The following is a 14,770-nucleotide window of genomic DNA, read 5'->3' as shown; positions in this document are numbered from 1 at the left end:
GTAGGGTGTGGAGAGAATGGCATGGGTGGGCAGGCGGGCGGGGCTGGCGGCAAGGACAGAACGTCGGACGGTTGTGCTGCTGGTTGCGCGAGTGTCAGGCTCTCAGAGGGAGTCGCTGTTCAGCAGACAGAAGTCGGACGGTGACCCGTGGAGGGCTTTCTTCACGCAGGGCGCGGTGAGGGAGCGGCAGTGGGAGCGGAGACGGGAGTGGGAGGGAGGCAGTTAGGGAGGGGGGAACCCACAAGCACGGAGCGGGGGGAGGGGGCGCGGGGAGGGGGTGGGGCGCAGGGATCGGGTCGGAGGGAGGTGGGGGGCGCCGGGGCGGGGAGGGGAAGCAGGGGAGGGAAAGATGTGGTGCAAAGTCCTGAAGCTTCCGCGTGCGGGGGGTCAGGTAGGAAGGGTGTGTGAGTGGGTGGGGGAGCGCGTGCGTCCAGCAAGCCAGTTGCCAGGGGGTTCAAGGCGCCGGAGCACCCTCCTGGGCTATTTCTGCCAGGCCGGCGCACGGGTCGGCAGGAAAGGTGGCCGTGCCTGAGCAGCTGGTGGGGCGAGAGGCGTGGGTGTAGGGGCTGGACTTTGGAGAGGCGGCAAGAGCGCAAGCCAGCGACGGACGGTAAGGCGGTAAAGAGCTGCGACGGGGTGTCGCGGAGGCCCGGGACCCGGGCATTTGTTGGGCGGGCCAAAAGGTTGGCGTGTCAGGAGTGGGATTCGAACCCACGCCTCCAGGGGAGACTGCGACCTGAACGCAGCGCCTTAGACCGCTCGGCCATCCTGACGGCGGGCCTGGGCGCGTGTCCGCTCACCTGGCTGGGACCCGACGCGCAGAGCGGTGCCACCCTGGCCGCACGCGGCGCCTGGCGGGCCGCTGTGTGGGCGCGCAAGGGACGGGACCCGCGCGCCGACCGGCGGGGAGACTCGCCGGGCTCCGCCGCCCACACACCCTCGCCCACCCCCGGCCCCCGCCGGGCCGCGTCCCCGGGGTGCGGCCGTCCTCTGCCGCCAGCCCCCACCCGCGCCTCTCCTCGCGGCGGACGTGGCACGGCGCGCGCCCACCTTCTCCCCGCCGCCTTGCTCGCCCTCTCGGGCCTCTTCCTGCCGGCGCGATCCCCGCACTGGAGGCAACAGGCAGCGCGCACTCGGAGCGTTGAGCAGCCCCGGGTCCGGGTCCGGGTCCGGGTCCGGGTCCGCATCCGCATCGAGGTCGCCATCTGCTTTGTCGAATGACGCGATTGTTTAGGGGTCGGGTCGGGCCGGGCCGGGCACGCGCCGGGCAGCCGTGGTGGGCAGGAGGTCGAGAGCAGGGTAGGCGTCGGCGGGCAGCCGGACAGCGATCGCGCGCCGGGGCGGCCGCCGCCGTCCTCGTTAGTATAGTGGTGAGTATCCCCGCCTGTCACGCGGGAGACCGGGGTTCGATTCCCCGACGGGGAGGCAAGACGCCCTCTTTTGGTCGCCGGCACCGCTCTCCGTCCAGCCGCTTGCGCCCAAGGGCCCTTCTTCTCCCTCCCCCGCCCTCCAGCGAGGCGCAGGCCGCCGACTCGTGCCCCGGCTGCCCACCCTCGCCCACCCGGACCCTTCTCCCCTCCTCCTTGTCCTCCTCCTCGCCGGGCGCTTGCTCGCCGCAGCCGAGCGAGGGCTTCCTCTGCTCCTCCCCACGGCGCCCGACGAGCGGCCCTGCCAAGGTGGCTGGCGCAATGGGCTCCTTGCGACGCGACGCACAGCTGCACAGCTGCCGGGACGGGTCGGGGGTCGGATGGGTCCCCCGCCTCGGTGCCTCGCGGAAGTGGCCTGGCGGAGCCGCCGGTGGAGAAGGGCTTGGCCGAGCCCGCTGCCGCAGGACCTGAGGAGGGAGGAGGAGGGCGGACGTGACGGGGTCGGGGTCGGCTTTGGCTTTGGTCGGGTCGAACGGCGGCCAGGGCGCCCCCAGAGGCGGTCGGGCCGGCGGACGAGGGCCGCTGCGTCTGGCGCGGGGCGGCCGTTGGCGGCGCCTGGGGCAGCGCCGAGCTGCGAGCGGGCGGGGCGTCGGGGCAGGGCTGCGCCGGGCGGCGGCAGCGGCGGCGGCGTGACGGCGCCGGCGCGAGCCCCGGGCCGGCATCTCGGGGCGGCGCGGGCTGTGCAGCGTTGGTGGTATAGTGGTGAGCATAGCTGCCTTCCAAGCAGTTGACCCGGGTTCGATTCCCGGCCAACGCAGCGGGCCGACCTTTTGCGGAACCGCAGGGCCCTCCTGGCCCGGAGCCGGGAGCCGGAGGCCGGGAGCCGGGCCCGCGGCCGTGTGCGTGTGTGCGAGAAGGAGGCGCGCGCAGTGTTTTGAGGGTGCAGCCGGGCAGGAAGAACGCTAGGGCGCCTGCATTGCCGGGGGCCGCGCGCGGCTGGCCTGCCAAAGGCAGGGGGCTGGCGCCAAGGGAGCGCCGAGCGGGCGGGATGGAGGCCCCGGGTCCAGGAGGCGCAGGCCAGGCCCGAGGCCTGACGCTCCCTGGTGGTCTAGTGGTTAGGATTCGGCGCTCTCACCGCCGCGGCCCGGGTTCGATTCCCGGTCAGGGAAGCCTTATCTTCTTCCTCTCCGCCTCCCCACCTCCCCAGCACCTCCACAACCCCCTTTTAGCCCACGCCAGAGCTCGCTCGCTCGCTTCGCCCCTTACCCCTCGGCCTCGGCCCCGGACCCCCGACAAGGCCACCCGGCACCCTCCACGGCCAGCCCAAGCCCTGCCACCTCACCTGCGCCCCTGCCAACCTTTTTGGCCCTCGCTCGCCTCGCCTCGCCCACCCGACGTCTCTCCTCCTCCTCCTCCTCCTCCTCCTCCTCCTCCTCCTCGGACGCTCGCCTCGCTCCCGCTCTTCCTCAGCCCCAAACCACAGTGGCCCGGGCAGCCACTCTCGCCTGCCGTGGCCACCGCACGTGCTTCGACTCTCCAGCGGCACGCCTTCGGCCGGGACAAACGTCGCGGCCCCCAAGCCACCCCTTCCTGCCTCCTGAGGTGTGGCTCGGGTTGGGGTGGTGGGGGAGGGCGCGGGGTCTACGTCGCCAGGTCCGGCCACCGGCCGGGGCCTGTGGCGTGCTCTTTTACTTGGCGCCTCGTGCCGGCGAAGGCGCGGGCAGCTTACCCGCCGCCGCCGGCCAGGTCCTGTGCCGGCTGCGTCTCCCCGGGGCCGCCGATTGGGCGCCAAGTGCGTCGTGGTCTCGTGCGCCGAGGGGAGCCGAGAGCCGGAGCCTGGCGCCCGGGAGGCGGAGAAGTCAGAATGAACCTGGACCCGTCCGTCTGTCCGGGTAGCTAGACCACCGGGCGGCGGCGGCGGAGGAGACAGAGCAGGGAGATGGAGGAGGCCAGTCTGGCCAAGCAGGGGGGGTGGGGGGCTGGAGGCAGAGGGATGACAGAGTGGACTTCTGGCCAACATTGTATTCGACTGGGCATCACCGACGCTCTCAGTCCTCTCACCAAGTGGCCAGAAGGTTACCGGGAACGCTTCCCTGCCCGACACACCCCTCCCCCCACCCGCCACCTAGATTGGACGGTCCGATGCGTTCCCGTTCCCGCCTTACCGACCATCCAGCCACCCAGGATGGACGCCATCCCTGTCTCCACCCTTGGATCCATCTCCTTCTGTGGACACTCCCCGAAGTAGGTGGCAGCTCTCGGTCTCCTTCCCGCCACAACAACCGGGCCGCTGTCAGCGACTTGAACACCTCTTCGCCGACTGGCTCCTTCGGAGGCAAAAGTGGAGAGCCGAGCCCAGGAAGGGCAGAGAGCCGCGGCGGCGGCGGCGGCGGCGGCGGCACACTCCGCGGGTTTAGACGGAGCCGTTCTGACGTGTGCCGAGGAGCCCCTGTGGGCATGGGGGTGCTCACCGCCAGCGCAGGAAGTTCCCTCACCGGCCTGGCCGGGGTGTTGGGGGGGGGTGAGTGTGGGTGGGCGGGTGACAGAGCGGGATGAAGGTGTCTGTTCCCGTGGGTGGCCTCCCACGCGGGTCAGGGCACAGGGCCAAACGACCCCGAAAAGAGGGGACGGCCGTGAGCGTCGTGCTGCTCACGGGGGAGGTGTGGGAGGGCGTCCCGGGTGGGTCGGAGTGGAGCGTGGGCGGGGAGGTGCGGGGCTTGCGGAATGTGGCCGGGAGTGCGGCTGGCCGCTCAGGCAGGGGCTCTGCACAGGCTCCGGGCGGTGGCGCACCTTGCCCGGCACGGGTGCCGCGGGGGGGGGGGGGGGGGCGGTGCGGTGGGGGGGCCGAGGTTTAGGGTGCCGGTGGGGACGGAGCAGGGGTTTGTCCGAGGGGCCCGAGGGAGGAGGACAGGACCGGTGGAAGTGTGCGTAGAGGGGCCCGGGGTCCACGGGGTTGGTGGCGGAGGGATGGAGGGGGTGAGCCTGGGGGCTGGAAGGAACAGCAGGTGGCGGGCAGGGGGCGTGGGCCCTGGCGCGAGGAAGATGGAAGCCCCCGTGGTGGGAGAGGGCCCAGGCCGGCGAGACTGGTGTCCTGTGCTGCGAGGTGGTCAGGCGAAGGAGTAGGGTGAGAGGAGGGGTAGGCAGCAGGCAAGGGTGGGGAATTCAACTGCCCCAGAGACACAAGTGACCTCTGCCCGCGACAAAGAGTCGGGTCTCAGGTGTGTGTCTGGGGTTGAGTTGAAAAGAGGCCAAAGGGACGAATGCAACCCGCGGTCCCCGGCCAAGCAGAATTTGGAACGTGGGGGCCGCGGGTGGGGGCGGAGCGGGGAGGGGAGTGTGGGGCAGGAGAGGAGTAGGGGTGTCTGGGGGAGTAGGAGGGTGGTGAGGGGTGGAGGAGGAGGTGCTGGGGCTGGCGGTGCCGCTTGGGGTTTGCAGGCTGTGGTGCTGTTGGACCCGGGAGTGTCCGCGGTGGTTCTCGGGGTGGTGGTGCTGCCTGCGACGGGGGTGTTCGTGGCGGCGGCGGTGACGATAGCGGTGGTGCTGGCCCTGGTGGAGGTGACTCGGTGGACTTGGTGGTGGTGGCGGCGGAGGTGGTTTTAGTGGTGGAGGGGCGGGCCAGCGTTTGGGAAATAGAGCGGCCAAGCGGGAGAAGGTGAATGAATGCTCGCTGTGTGTGTGCATCGTGATGATATCGTGGAACTCTTCGGAACGACTGGAGCGCGCGCCATCACGAGTCGGTGACCGTCGGGGAGAATGCGGTGGATCACTCGTAGGAGTGGCAAGTTGCCTCCTACTGGTGGTAGGAACCGACACGGTCTGATTCTCGGAGCGGGGGTAGAGCGAGGCAGAGAGCGGGGGCGAACCCCCGTGACGGAGTGGGGCGTGCGGGGGCCAGTGTGTGGTGCAGGGTAGCCTTCCTCGAAGCGAAAGGCGTGAGCCGAGCGGGGTCACGGGAGCGAAGAGCAGAGGGACAAGGAAGGCGTGTGGGCACAAGAGTGGCTGAGCGGTCGAGGTGTCTGGGCACGGGGGCTTGGTTCCCCGCGTGCACTTTCTGTCTCCAGGGCGAGAGAGGGGGCTTGGGGGTGGGGGCGGGGGAGACGAGAGCACGTGGAATGTGCTGCGGTGGGCCGCAGAGCCGGTGTGGGACAGGTGCCTTGAGCGCGGGAGAGAGGAAGCCTCGCTCGGCGTTGGGGCGGCGGGACCAAAAGGGGATCGGGGTGCTGCATGGGCCGGGAATCGAACCCGGGCCTCCCGCGTGGCAGGCGAGAATTCTACCACTGAACCACCCATGCACCGATGGCCGCCGCCACCAGCCGCCCGACGCTGGTCCCCGCCCTCCGCGGCCACCTGCTCCATCTGAGCAGGCGGCGGACTGGTGGGCTCCAAGAGAGGCTCCAGGTACGTGAAGGGCGCTAGGGCGCAGGCGCGGTCGCAAGGGGGCGGGCGAGGAGGCACCGAGGCACCGAGGCAGGCTCGGCCCGTGCCGCGCCTTCTCTGCCGCCCAGGGCCGCGGCGAGATGGCCGGCGTCGCCAGAGGCAGCCGGGAGCCGGACCAAGCCTGGCCCGCGCCCGAATGCCAGTCAGGGTAGGCGATCTGTGGGCGGGTGCAGCTGAAGGCCGACGTTTCCTTCGACGACCCACAGCCCGGTCCCAAAGTGCCTTGGGCGGCTGGCTTTCTTGCCGGGGCGCTGGGCGCGAGGGCGGGCACGGGCGGGAACGGTGCTCCGGCTGTGCGAGGGCGGGGGCGGCGGGGCGTGGGGGGAGCCGTCGGAGCTGGAGGCCCGGGAGCGCGGCCTCCGCCGCCGCCCGCCGCCGAGCGGGCCTCAGGCCCAGAGGCCAGGCCAAGTGCCCGAGCCTGGCTTCTGCGCTCTGGCCGACGGCTCCCCGGCCAGGGTCCAGCTCCGGTGCGTCGGTGGCGAGGCAGGAGCGCGGTCTCGGATCGGAGGAGCGCTGTGGCGCAGTGGCTGCCGGCTCGCGGGCAGCCCGCTGAGGGAGCGCGCCGGTGTGGTGGGGTTCGGCCCCGGCTGCGGTTTCCCGCTTGGAGACGCGGTGTGGCCGCCGAGGGGGGTGGCCCCGGCTGGGGGCCGGACGTTGGCGGGTGCGTGACGGGGGGGGCCCAGGGCTTCTGCTGGCTACTCACTGGAGCAACCTTCCCGGCTTGGGCTCAGGTGCCAGGCAGGCCCTGTGCAGGGAGGGCTCTGTCGTTGGCTGGCGAGCAGATGGCTGCGCTGCGCGTGTCCCGGGAGGCAGGCAGGTGGCCAGGGCGAGGCCCCGAGGTGAAAAATCGCGGTGGGTGGCACAGGCCAGCAAGATGGGGACCGCGACCTCAGTAGGGTGTGGAGAGAATGGCATGGGTGGGCAGGCGGGCGGGGCTGGCGGCAAGGACAGAACGTCGGACGGTTGTGCTGCTGGTTGCGCGAGTGTCAGGCTCTCAGAGGGAGTCGCTGTTCAGCAGACAGAAGTCGGACGGTGACCCGTGGAGGGCTTTCTTCACGCAGGGCGCGGTGAGGGAGCGGCAGTGGGAGCGGAGACGGGAGTGGGAGGGAGGCAGTTAGGGAGGGGGGAACCCACAAGCACGGAGCGGGGGGAGGGGGCGCGGGGAGGGGGTGGGGCGCAGGGATCGGGTCGGAGGGAGGTGGGGGGCGCCGGGGCGGGGAGGGGAAGCAGGGGAGGGAAAGATGTGGTGCAAAGTCCTGAAGCTTCCGCGTGCGGGGGGTCAGGTAGGAAGGGTGTGTGAGTGGGTGGGGGAGCGCGTGCGTCCAGCAAGCCAGTTGCCAGGGGGTTCAAGGCGCCGGAGCACCCTCCTGGGCTATTTCTGCCAGGCCGGCGCACGGGTCGGCAGGAAAGGTGGCCGTGCCTGAGCAGCTGGTGGGGCGAGAGGCGTGGGTGTAGGGGCTGGACTTTGGAGAGGCGGCAAGAGCGCAAGCCAGCGACGGACGGTAAGGCGGTAAAGAGCTGCGACGGGGTGTCGCGGAGGCCCGGGACCCGGGCATTTGTTGGGCGGGCCAAAAGGTTGGCGTGTCAGGAGTGGGATTCGAACCCACGCCTCCAGGGGAGACTGCGACCTGAACGCAGCGCCTTAGACCGCTCGGCCATCCTGACGGCGGGCCCGGGCGCGTGTCCGCTCACCTGGCTGGGACCCGACGCGCAGAGCGGTGCCACCCTGGCCGCACGCGGCGCCTGGCGGGCCGCTGTGTGGGCGCGCAAGGGACGGGACCCGCGCGCCGACCGGCGGGGAGACTCGCCGGGCTCCGCCGCCCACACACCCTCGCCCACCCCCGGCCCCCGCCGGGCCGCGTCCCCGGGGTGCGGCCGTCCTCTGCCGCCAGCCCCCACCCGCGCCTCTCCTCGCGGCGGACGTGGCACGGCGCGCGCCCACCTTCTCCCCGCCGCCTTGCTCGCCCTCTCGGGCCTCTTCCTGCCGGCGCGATCCCCGCACTGGAGGCAACAGGCAGCGCGCACTCGGAGCGTTGAGCAGCCCCGGGTCCGGGTCCGGGTCCGCATCCGCATCGAGGTCGCCATCTGCTTTGTCGAATGACGCGATTGTTTAGGGGTCGGGTCGGGCCGGGCCGGGCACGCGCCGGGCAGCCGTGGTGGGCAGGAGGTCGAGAGCAGGGTAGGCGTCGGCGGGCAGCCGGACAGCGATCGCGCGCCAGGGCGGCCGCCGCCGTCCTCGTTAGTATAGTGGTGAGTATCCCCGCCTGTCACGCGGGAGACCGGGGTTCGATTCCCCGACGGGGAGGCAAGACGCCCTCTTTTGGTCGCCGGCACCGCTCTCCGTCCAGCCGCTTGCGCCCAAGGGCCCTTCTTCTCCCTCCCCCGCCCTCCAGCGAGGCGCAGGCCGCCGACTCGTGCCCCGGCTGCCCACCCTCGCCCACCCGGACCCTTCTCCCCTCCTCCTTGTCCTCCTCCTCGCCGGGCGCTTGCTCGCCGCAGCCGAGCGAGGGCTTCCTCTGCTCCTCCCCACGGCGCCCGACGAGCGGCCCTGCCAAGGTGGCTGGCGCAATGGGCTCCTTGCGACGCGACGCACAGCTGCACAGCTGCCGGGACGGGTCGGGGGTCGGATGGGTCCCCCGCCTCGGTGCCTCGCGGAAGTGGCCTGGCGGAGCCGCCGGTGGAGAAGGGCTTGGCCGAGCCCGCTGCCGCAGGACCTGAGGAGGGAGGAGGAGGGCGGACGTGACGGGGTCGGGGTCGGCTTTGGCTTTGGTCGGGTCGAACGGCGGCCAGGGCGCCCCCAGAGGCGGTCGGGCCGGCGGACGAGGGCCGCTGCGTCTGGCGCGGGGCGGCCGTTGGCGGCGCCTGGGGCAGCGCCGAGCTGCGAGCGGGCGGGGCGTCGGGGCAGGGCTGCGCCGGGCGGCGGCAGCGGCGGCGGCGTGACGGCGCCGGCGCGAGCCCCGGGCCGGCATCTCGGGGCGGCGCGGGCTGTGCAGCGTTGGTGGTATAGTGGTGAGCATAGCTGCCTTCCAAGCAGTTGACCCGGGTTCGATTCCCGGCCAACGCAGCGGGCCGACCTTTTGCGGAACCGCAGGGCCCTCCTGGCCCGGAGCCGGGAGCCGGAGGCCGGGAGCCGGGCCCGCGGCCGCGGCCGTGTGCGTGTGTGCGAGAAGGAGGCGCGCGCAGTGTTTTGAGGGTGCAGCCGGGCAGGAAGAACGCTAGGGCGCCTGCATTGCCGGGGGCCGCGCGCGGCTGGCCTGCCAAAGGCAGGGGGCTGGCGCCAAGGGAGCGCCGAGCGGGCGGGATGGAGGCCCCGGGTCCAGGAGGCGCAGGCCAGGCCCGAGGCCTGACGCTCCCTGGTGGTCTAGTGGTTAGGATTCGGCGCTCTCACCGCCGCGGCCCGGGTTCGATTCCCGGTCAGGGAAGCCTTATCTTCTTCCTCTCCGCCTCCCCACCTCCCCAGCACCTCCACAACCCCCTTTTAGCCCACGCCAGAGCTCGCTCGCTCGCTTCGCCCCTTACCCCTCGGCCTCGGCCCCGGACCCCCGACAAGGCCACCCGGCACCCTCCACGGCCAGCCCAAGCCCTGCCACCTCACCTGCGCCCCTGCCAACCTTTTTGGCCCTCGCTCGCCTCGCCTCGCCCACCCGACGTCTCTCCTCCTCCTCCTCCTCCTCCTCCTCCTCCTCCTCCTCGGACGCTCGCCTCGCTCCCGCTCTTCCTCAGCCCCAAACCACAGTGGCCCGGGCAGCCACTCTCGCCTGCCGTGGCCACCGCACGTGCTTCGACTCTCCAGCGGCACGCCTTCGGCCGGGACAAACGTCGCGGCCCCCAAGCCACCCCTTCCTGCCTCCTGAGGTGTGGCTCGGGTTGGGGTGGTGGGGGAGGGCGCGGGGTCTACGTCGCCAGGTCCGGCCACCGGCCGGGGCCTGTGGCGTGCTCTTTTACTTGGCGCCTCGTGCCGGCGAAGGCGCGGGCAGCTTACCCGCCGCCGCCGGCCAGGTCCTGTGCCGGCTGCGTCTCCCCGGGGCCGCCGATTGGGCGCCAAGTGCGTCGTGGTCTCGTGCGCCGAGGGGAGCCGAGAGCCGGAGCCTGGCGCCCGGGAGGCGGAGAAGTCAGAATGAACCTGGACCCGTCCGTCTGTCCGGGTAGCTAGACCACCGGGCGGCGGCGGCGGAGGAGACAGAGCAGGGAGATGGAGGAGGCCAGTCTGGCCAAGCAGGGGGGGTGGGGGGCTGGAGGCAGAGGGATGACAGAGTGGACTTCTGGCCAACATTGTATTCGACTGGGCATCACCGACGCTCTCAGTCCTCTCACCAAGTGGCCAGAAGGTTACCGGGAACGCTTCCCTGCCCGACACACCCCTCCCCCCACCCGCCACCTAGATTGGACGGTCCGATGCGTTCCCGTTCCCGCCTTACCGACCATCCAGCCACCCAGGATGGACGCCATCCCTGTCTCCACCCTTGGATCCATCTCCTTCTGTGGACACTCCCCGAAGTAGGTGGCAGCTCTCGGTCTCCTTCCCGCCACAACAACCGGGCCGCTGTCAGCGACTTGAACACCTCTTCGCCGACTGGCTCCTTCGGAGGCAAAAGTGGAGAGCCGAGCCCAGGAAGGGCAGAGAGCCGCGGCGGCGGCGGCGGCGGCGGCGGCACACTCCGCGGGTTTAGACGGAGCCGTTCTGACGTGTGCCGAGGAGCCCCTGTGGGCATGGGGGTGCTCACCGCCAGCGCAGGAAGTTCCCTCACCGGCCTGGCCGGGGTGCTGGGGGTGAGTGTGGGTGGGCGGGTGACAGAGCGGGATGAAGGTGTCTGTTCCCGTGGGTGGCCTCCCACGCGGGTCAGGGCACAGGGCCAAACGACCCCGAAAAGAGGGGACGGCCGTGAGCGTCGTGCTGCTCACGGGGGAGGTGTGGGAGGGCGTCCCGGGTGGGTCGGAGTGGAGCGTGGGCGGGGAGGTGCGGGGCTTGCGGGATGTGGCCGGGAGTGCGGCTGGCCGCTCAGGCAGGGGCTCTGCACAGGCTCCGGGCGGTGGCGCACCTTGCCCGGCACGGGTGCCGCGGGGGGGGGGGGCGGTGCGGTGGGGGGGCCGAGGTTTAGGGTGCCGGTGGGGACGGAGCAGGGGTTTGTCCGAGGGGCCCGAGGGAGGAGGACAGGACCGGTGGAAGTGTGCGTAGAGGGGCCCGGGGTCCACGGGGTTGGTGGCGGAGGGATGGAGGGGGTGAGCCTGGGGGCTGGAAGGAACAGCAGGTGGCGGGCAGGGGGCGTGGGCCCTGGCGCGAGGAAGATGGAACCCCCCGTGGTGGGAGAGGGCCCAGGCCGGCGAGACTGGTGTCCTGTGCTGCGAGGTGGTCAGGCGAAGGAGTAGGGTGAGAGGAGGGGTAGGCAGCAGGCAAGGGTGGGGAATTCAACTGCCCCAGAGACACAAGTGACCTCTGCCCACGACAAAGAGTCGGGTCTCAGGTGTGTGTCTGGGGTTGAGTTGAAAAGAGGCCAAAGGGACGAATGCAACCCGCGGTCCCCGGCCAAGCAGAATTTGGAACGTGGGGGCCGCGGGTGGGGGCGGAGCGGGGAGGGGAGTGTGGGGCAGGAGAGGAGTAGGGGTGTCTGGGGGAGTAGGAGGGTGGTGAGGGGTGGAGGAGGAGGTGCTGGGGCTGGCGGTGCCGCTTGGGGTTTGCAGGCTGTGGTGCTGTTGGACCCGGGAGTGTCCGCGGTGGTTCTCGGGGTGGTGGTGCTGCCTGCGACGGGGGTGTTCGTGGCGGCGGCGGTGACGATAGCGGTGGTGCTGGCCCTGGTGGAGGTGACTCGGTGGACTTGGTGGTGGTGGCGGCGGAGGTGGTTTTAGTGGTGGAGGGGCGGGCCAGCGTTTGGGAAATAGAGCGGCCAAGCGGGAGAAGGTGAATGAATGCTCGCTGTGTGTGTGCATCGTGATGATATCGTGGAACTCTTCGGAACGACTGGAGCGCGCGCCATCACGAGTCGGTGACCGTCGGGGAGAATGCGGTGGATCACTCGTAGGAGTGGCAAGTTGCCTCCTACTGGTGGTAGGAACCGACACGGTCTGATTCTCGGAGCGGGGGTAGAGCGAGGCAGAGAGCGGGGGCGAACCCCCGTGACGGAGTGGGGCGTGCGGGGGCCAGTGTGTGGTGCAGGGTAGCCTTCCTCGAAGCGAAAGGCGTGAGCCGAGCGGGGTCACGGGAGCGAAGAGCAGAGGGACAAGGAAGGCGTGTGGGCACAAGAGTGGCTGAGCGGTCGAGGTGTCTGGGCACGGGGGCTTGGTTCCCCGCGTGCACTTTCTGTCTCCAGGGCGAGAGAGGGGGCTTGGGGGTGGGGGCGGGGGAGACGAGAGCACGTGGAATGTGCTGCGGTGGGCCGCAGAGCCGGTGTGGGACAGGTGCCTTGAGCGCGGGAGAGAGGAAGCCTCGCTCGGCGTTGGGGCGGCGGGACCAAAAGGGGATCGGGGTGCTGCATGGGCCGGGAATCGAACCCGGGCCTCCCGCGTGGCAGGCGAGAATTCTACCACTGAACCACCCATGCACCGATGGCCGCCGCCACCAGCCGCCCGACGCTGGTCCCCGCCCGCCCTCCGCGGCCACCTGCTCCATCTGAGCAGGCGGCGGACTGGTGGGCTCCAAGAGAGGCTCCAGGTACGTGAAGGGCGCTAGGGCGCAGGCGCGGTCGCAAGGGGGCGGGCGAGGAGGCACCGAGGCACCGAGGCAGGCTCGGCCCGTGCCGCGCCTTCTCTGCCGCCCAGGGCCGCGGCGAGATGGCCGGCGTCGCCAGAGGCAGCCGGGAGCCGGACCAAGCCTGGCCCGCGCCCGAATGCCAGTCAGGGTAGGCGATCTGTGGGCGGGTGCAGCTGAAGGCCGACGTTTCCTTCGACGACCCACAGCCCGGTCCCAAAGTGCCTTGGGCGGCTGGCTTTCTTGCCGGGGCGCTGGGCGCGAGGGCGGGCACGGGCGGGAACGGTGCTCCGGCTGTGCGAGGGCGGGGGCGGCGGGGCGTGGGGGGAGCCGTCGGAGCTGGAGGCCCGGGAGCGCGGCCTCCGCCGCCGCCCGCCGCCGAGCGGGCCTCAGGCCCAGAGGCCAGGCCAAGTGCCCGAGCCTGGCTTCTGCGCTCTGGCCGACGGCTCCCCGGCCAGGGTCCAGCTCCGGTGCGTCGGTGGCGAGGCAGGAGCGCGGTCTCGGATCGGAGGAGCGCTGTGGCGCAGTGGCTGCCGGCTCGCGGGCAGCCCGCTGAGGGAGCGCGCCGGTGTGGTGGGGTTCGGCCCCGGCTGCGGTTTCCCGCTTGGAGACGCGGTGTGGCCGCCGAGGGGGGTGGCCCCGGCTGGGGGCCGGACGTTGGCGGGTGCGTGACGGGGGGGGGGCCCAGGGCTTCTGCTGGCTACTCACTGGAGCAACCTTCCCGGCTTGGGCTCAGGTGCCAGGCAGGCCCTGTGCAGGGAGGGCTCTGTCGTTGGCTGGCGAGCAGATGGCTGCGCTGCGCGTGTCCCGGGAGGCAGGCAGGTGGCCAGGGCGAGGCCCCGAGGTGAAAAATCGCGGTGGGTGGCACAGGCCAGCAAGATGGGGACCGCGACCTCAGTAGGGTGTGGAGAGAATGGCATGGGTGGGCAGGCGGGCGGGGCTGGCGGCAAGGACAGAACGTCGGACGGTTGTGCTGCTGGTTGCGCGAGTGTCAGGCTCTCAGAGGGAGTCGCTGTTCAGCAGACAGAAGTCGGACGGTGACCCGTGGAGGGCTTTCTTCACGCAGGGCGCGGTGAGGGAGCGGCAGTGGGAGCGGAGACGGGAGTGGGAGGGAGGCAGTTAGGGAGGGGGGAACCCACAAGCACGGAGCGGGGGGAGGGGGCGCGGGGAGGGGGTGGGGCGCAGGGATCGGGTCGGAGGGAGGTGGGGGGCGCCGGGGCGGGGAGGGGAAGCAGGGGAGGGAAAGATGTGGTGCAAAGTCCTGAAGCTTCCGCGTGCGGGGGGTCAGGTAGGAAGGGTGTGTGAGTGGGTGGGGGAGCGCGTGCGTCCAGCAAGCCAGTTGCCAGGGGGTTCAAGGCGCCGGAGCACCCTCCTGGGCTATTTCTGCCAGGCCGGCGCACGGGTCGGCAGGAAAGGTGGCCGTGCCTGAGCAGCTGGTGGGGCGAGAGGCGTGGGTGTAGGGGCTGGACTTTGGAGAGGCGGCAAGAGCGCAAGCCAGCGACGGACGGTAAGGCGGTAAAGAGCTGCGACGGGGTGTCGCGGAGGCCCGGGACCCGGGCATTTGTTGGGCGGGCCAAAAGGTTGGCGTGTCAGGAGTGGGATTCGAACCCACGCCTCCAGGGGAGACTGCGACCTGAACGCAGCGCCTTAGACCGCTCGGCCATCCTGACGGCGGGCCTGGGCGCGTGTCCGCTCACCTGGCTGGGACCCGACGCGCAGAGCGGTGCCACCCTGGCCGCACGCGGCGCCTGGCGGGCCGCTGTGTGGGCGCGCAAGGGACGGGACCCGCGCGCCGACCGGCGGGGAGACTCGCCGGGCTCCGCCGCCCACACACCCTCGCCCACCCCCGGCCCCCGCCGGGCCGCGTCCCCGGGGTGCGGCCGTCCTCTGCCGCCAGCCCCCACCCGCGCCTCTCCTCGCGGCGGACGTGGCACGGCGCGCGCCCACCTTCTCCCCGCCGCCTTGCTCGCCCTCTCGGGCCTCTTCCTGCCGGCGCGATCCCCGCACTGGAGGCAACAGGCAGCGCGCACTCGGAGCGTTGAGCAGCCCCGGGTCCGGGTCCGGGTCCGGGTCCGGGTCCGCATCCGCATCGAGGTCGCCATCTGCTTTGTCGAATGACGCGATTGTTTAGGGGTCGGGTCGGGCCGGGCCGGGCACGCGCCGGGCAGCCGTGGTGGGCAGGAGGTCGAGAGCAGGGTAGGCGTCGGCGGGCAGCCGGACAGCGATCGCGCGCCGGGGCGGCCGCCGCCGTCCTCGTTAGTATAGTGGTGAGTATCCCCGCCTG

General features: G+C 71.7%; 2 non-coding genes across 2 annotated transcripts; both read right to left on the bottom strand.

Annotated features, from left to right (window-relative positions):
• Positions 1-690: 690 nt before the first annotated feature.
• Positions 691-773, bottom strand: TRNAL-CAG (transfer RNA leucine (anticodon CAG)). The gene has a single exon. It is a non-coding gene; the product is annotated as a tRNA-Leu (tRNA).
• A 6,613-nt stretch (positions 774-7,386) lies between these two features.
• TRNAL-CAG (transfer RNA leucine (anticodon CAG)) lies at positions 7,387-7,469 on the bottom strand. The gene has a single exon. It is a non-coding gene; the product is annotated as a tRNA-Leu (tRNA).
• Between the last annotated feature and the right edge of the window lie 7,301 nt (positions 7,470-14,770).

This window comes from Diceros bicornis, chromosome 4 (assembly GCF_020826845.1).
Source record: "Diceros bicornis minor isolate mBicDic1 chromosome 4, mDicBic1.mat.cur, whole genome shotgun sequence".
In the NCBI taxonomy this organism is placed as follows: Eukaryota; Metazoa; Chordata; class Mammalia; order Perissodactyla; family Rhinocerotidae; genus Diceros; species Diceros bicornis.
Note: the sequence above shows the minus strand (reverse complement) of the source record. Positions and strands in the feature narration are given on the sequence as shown.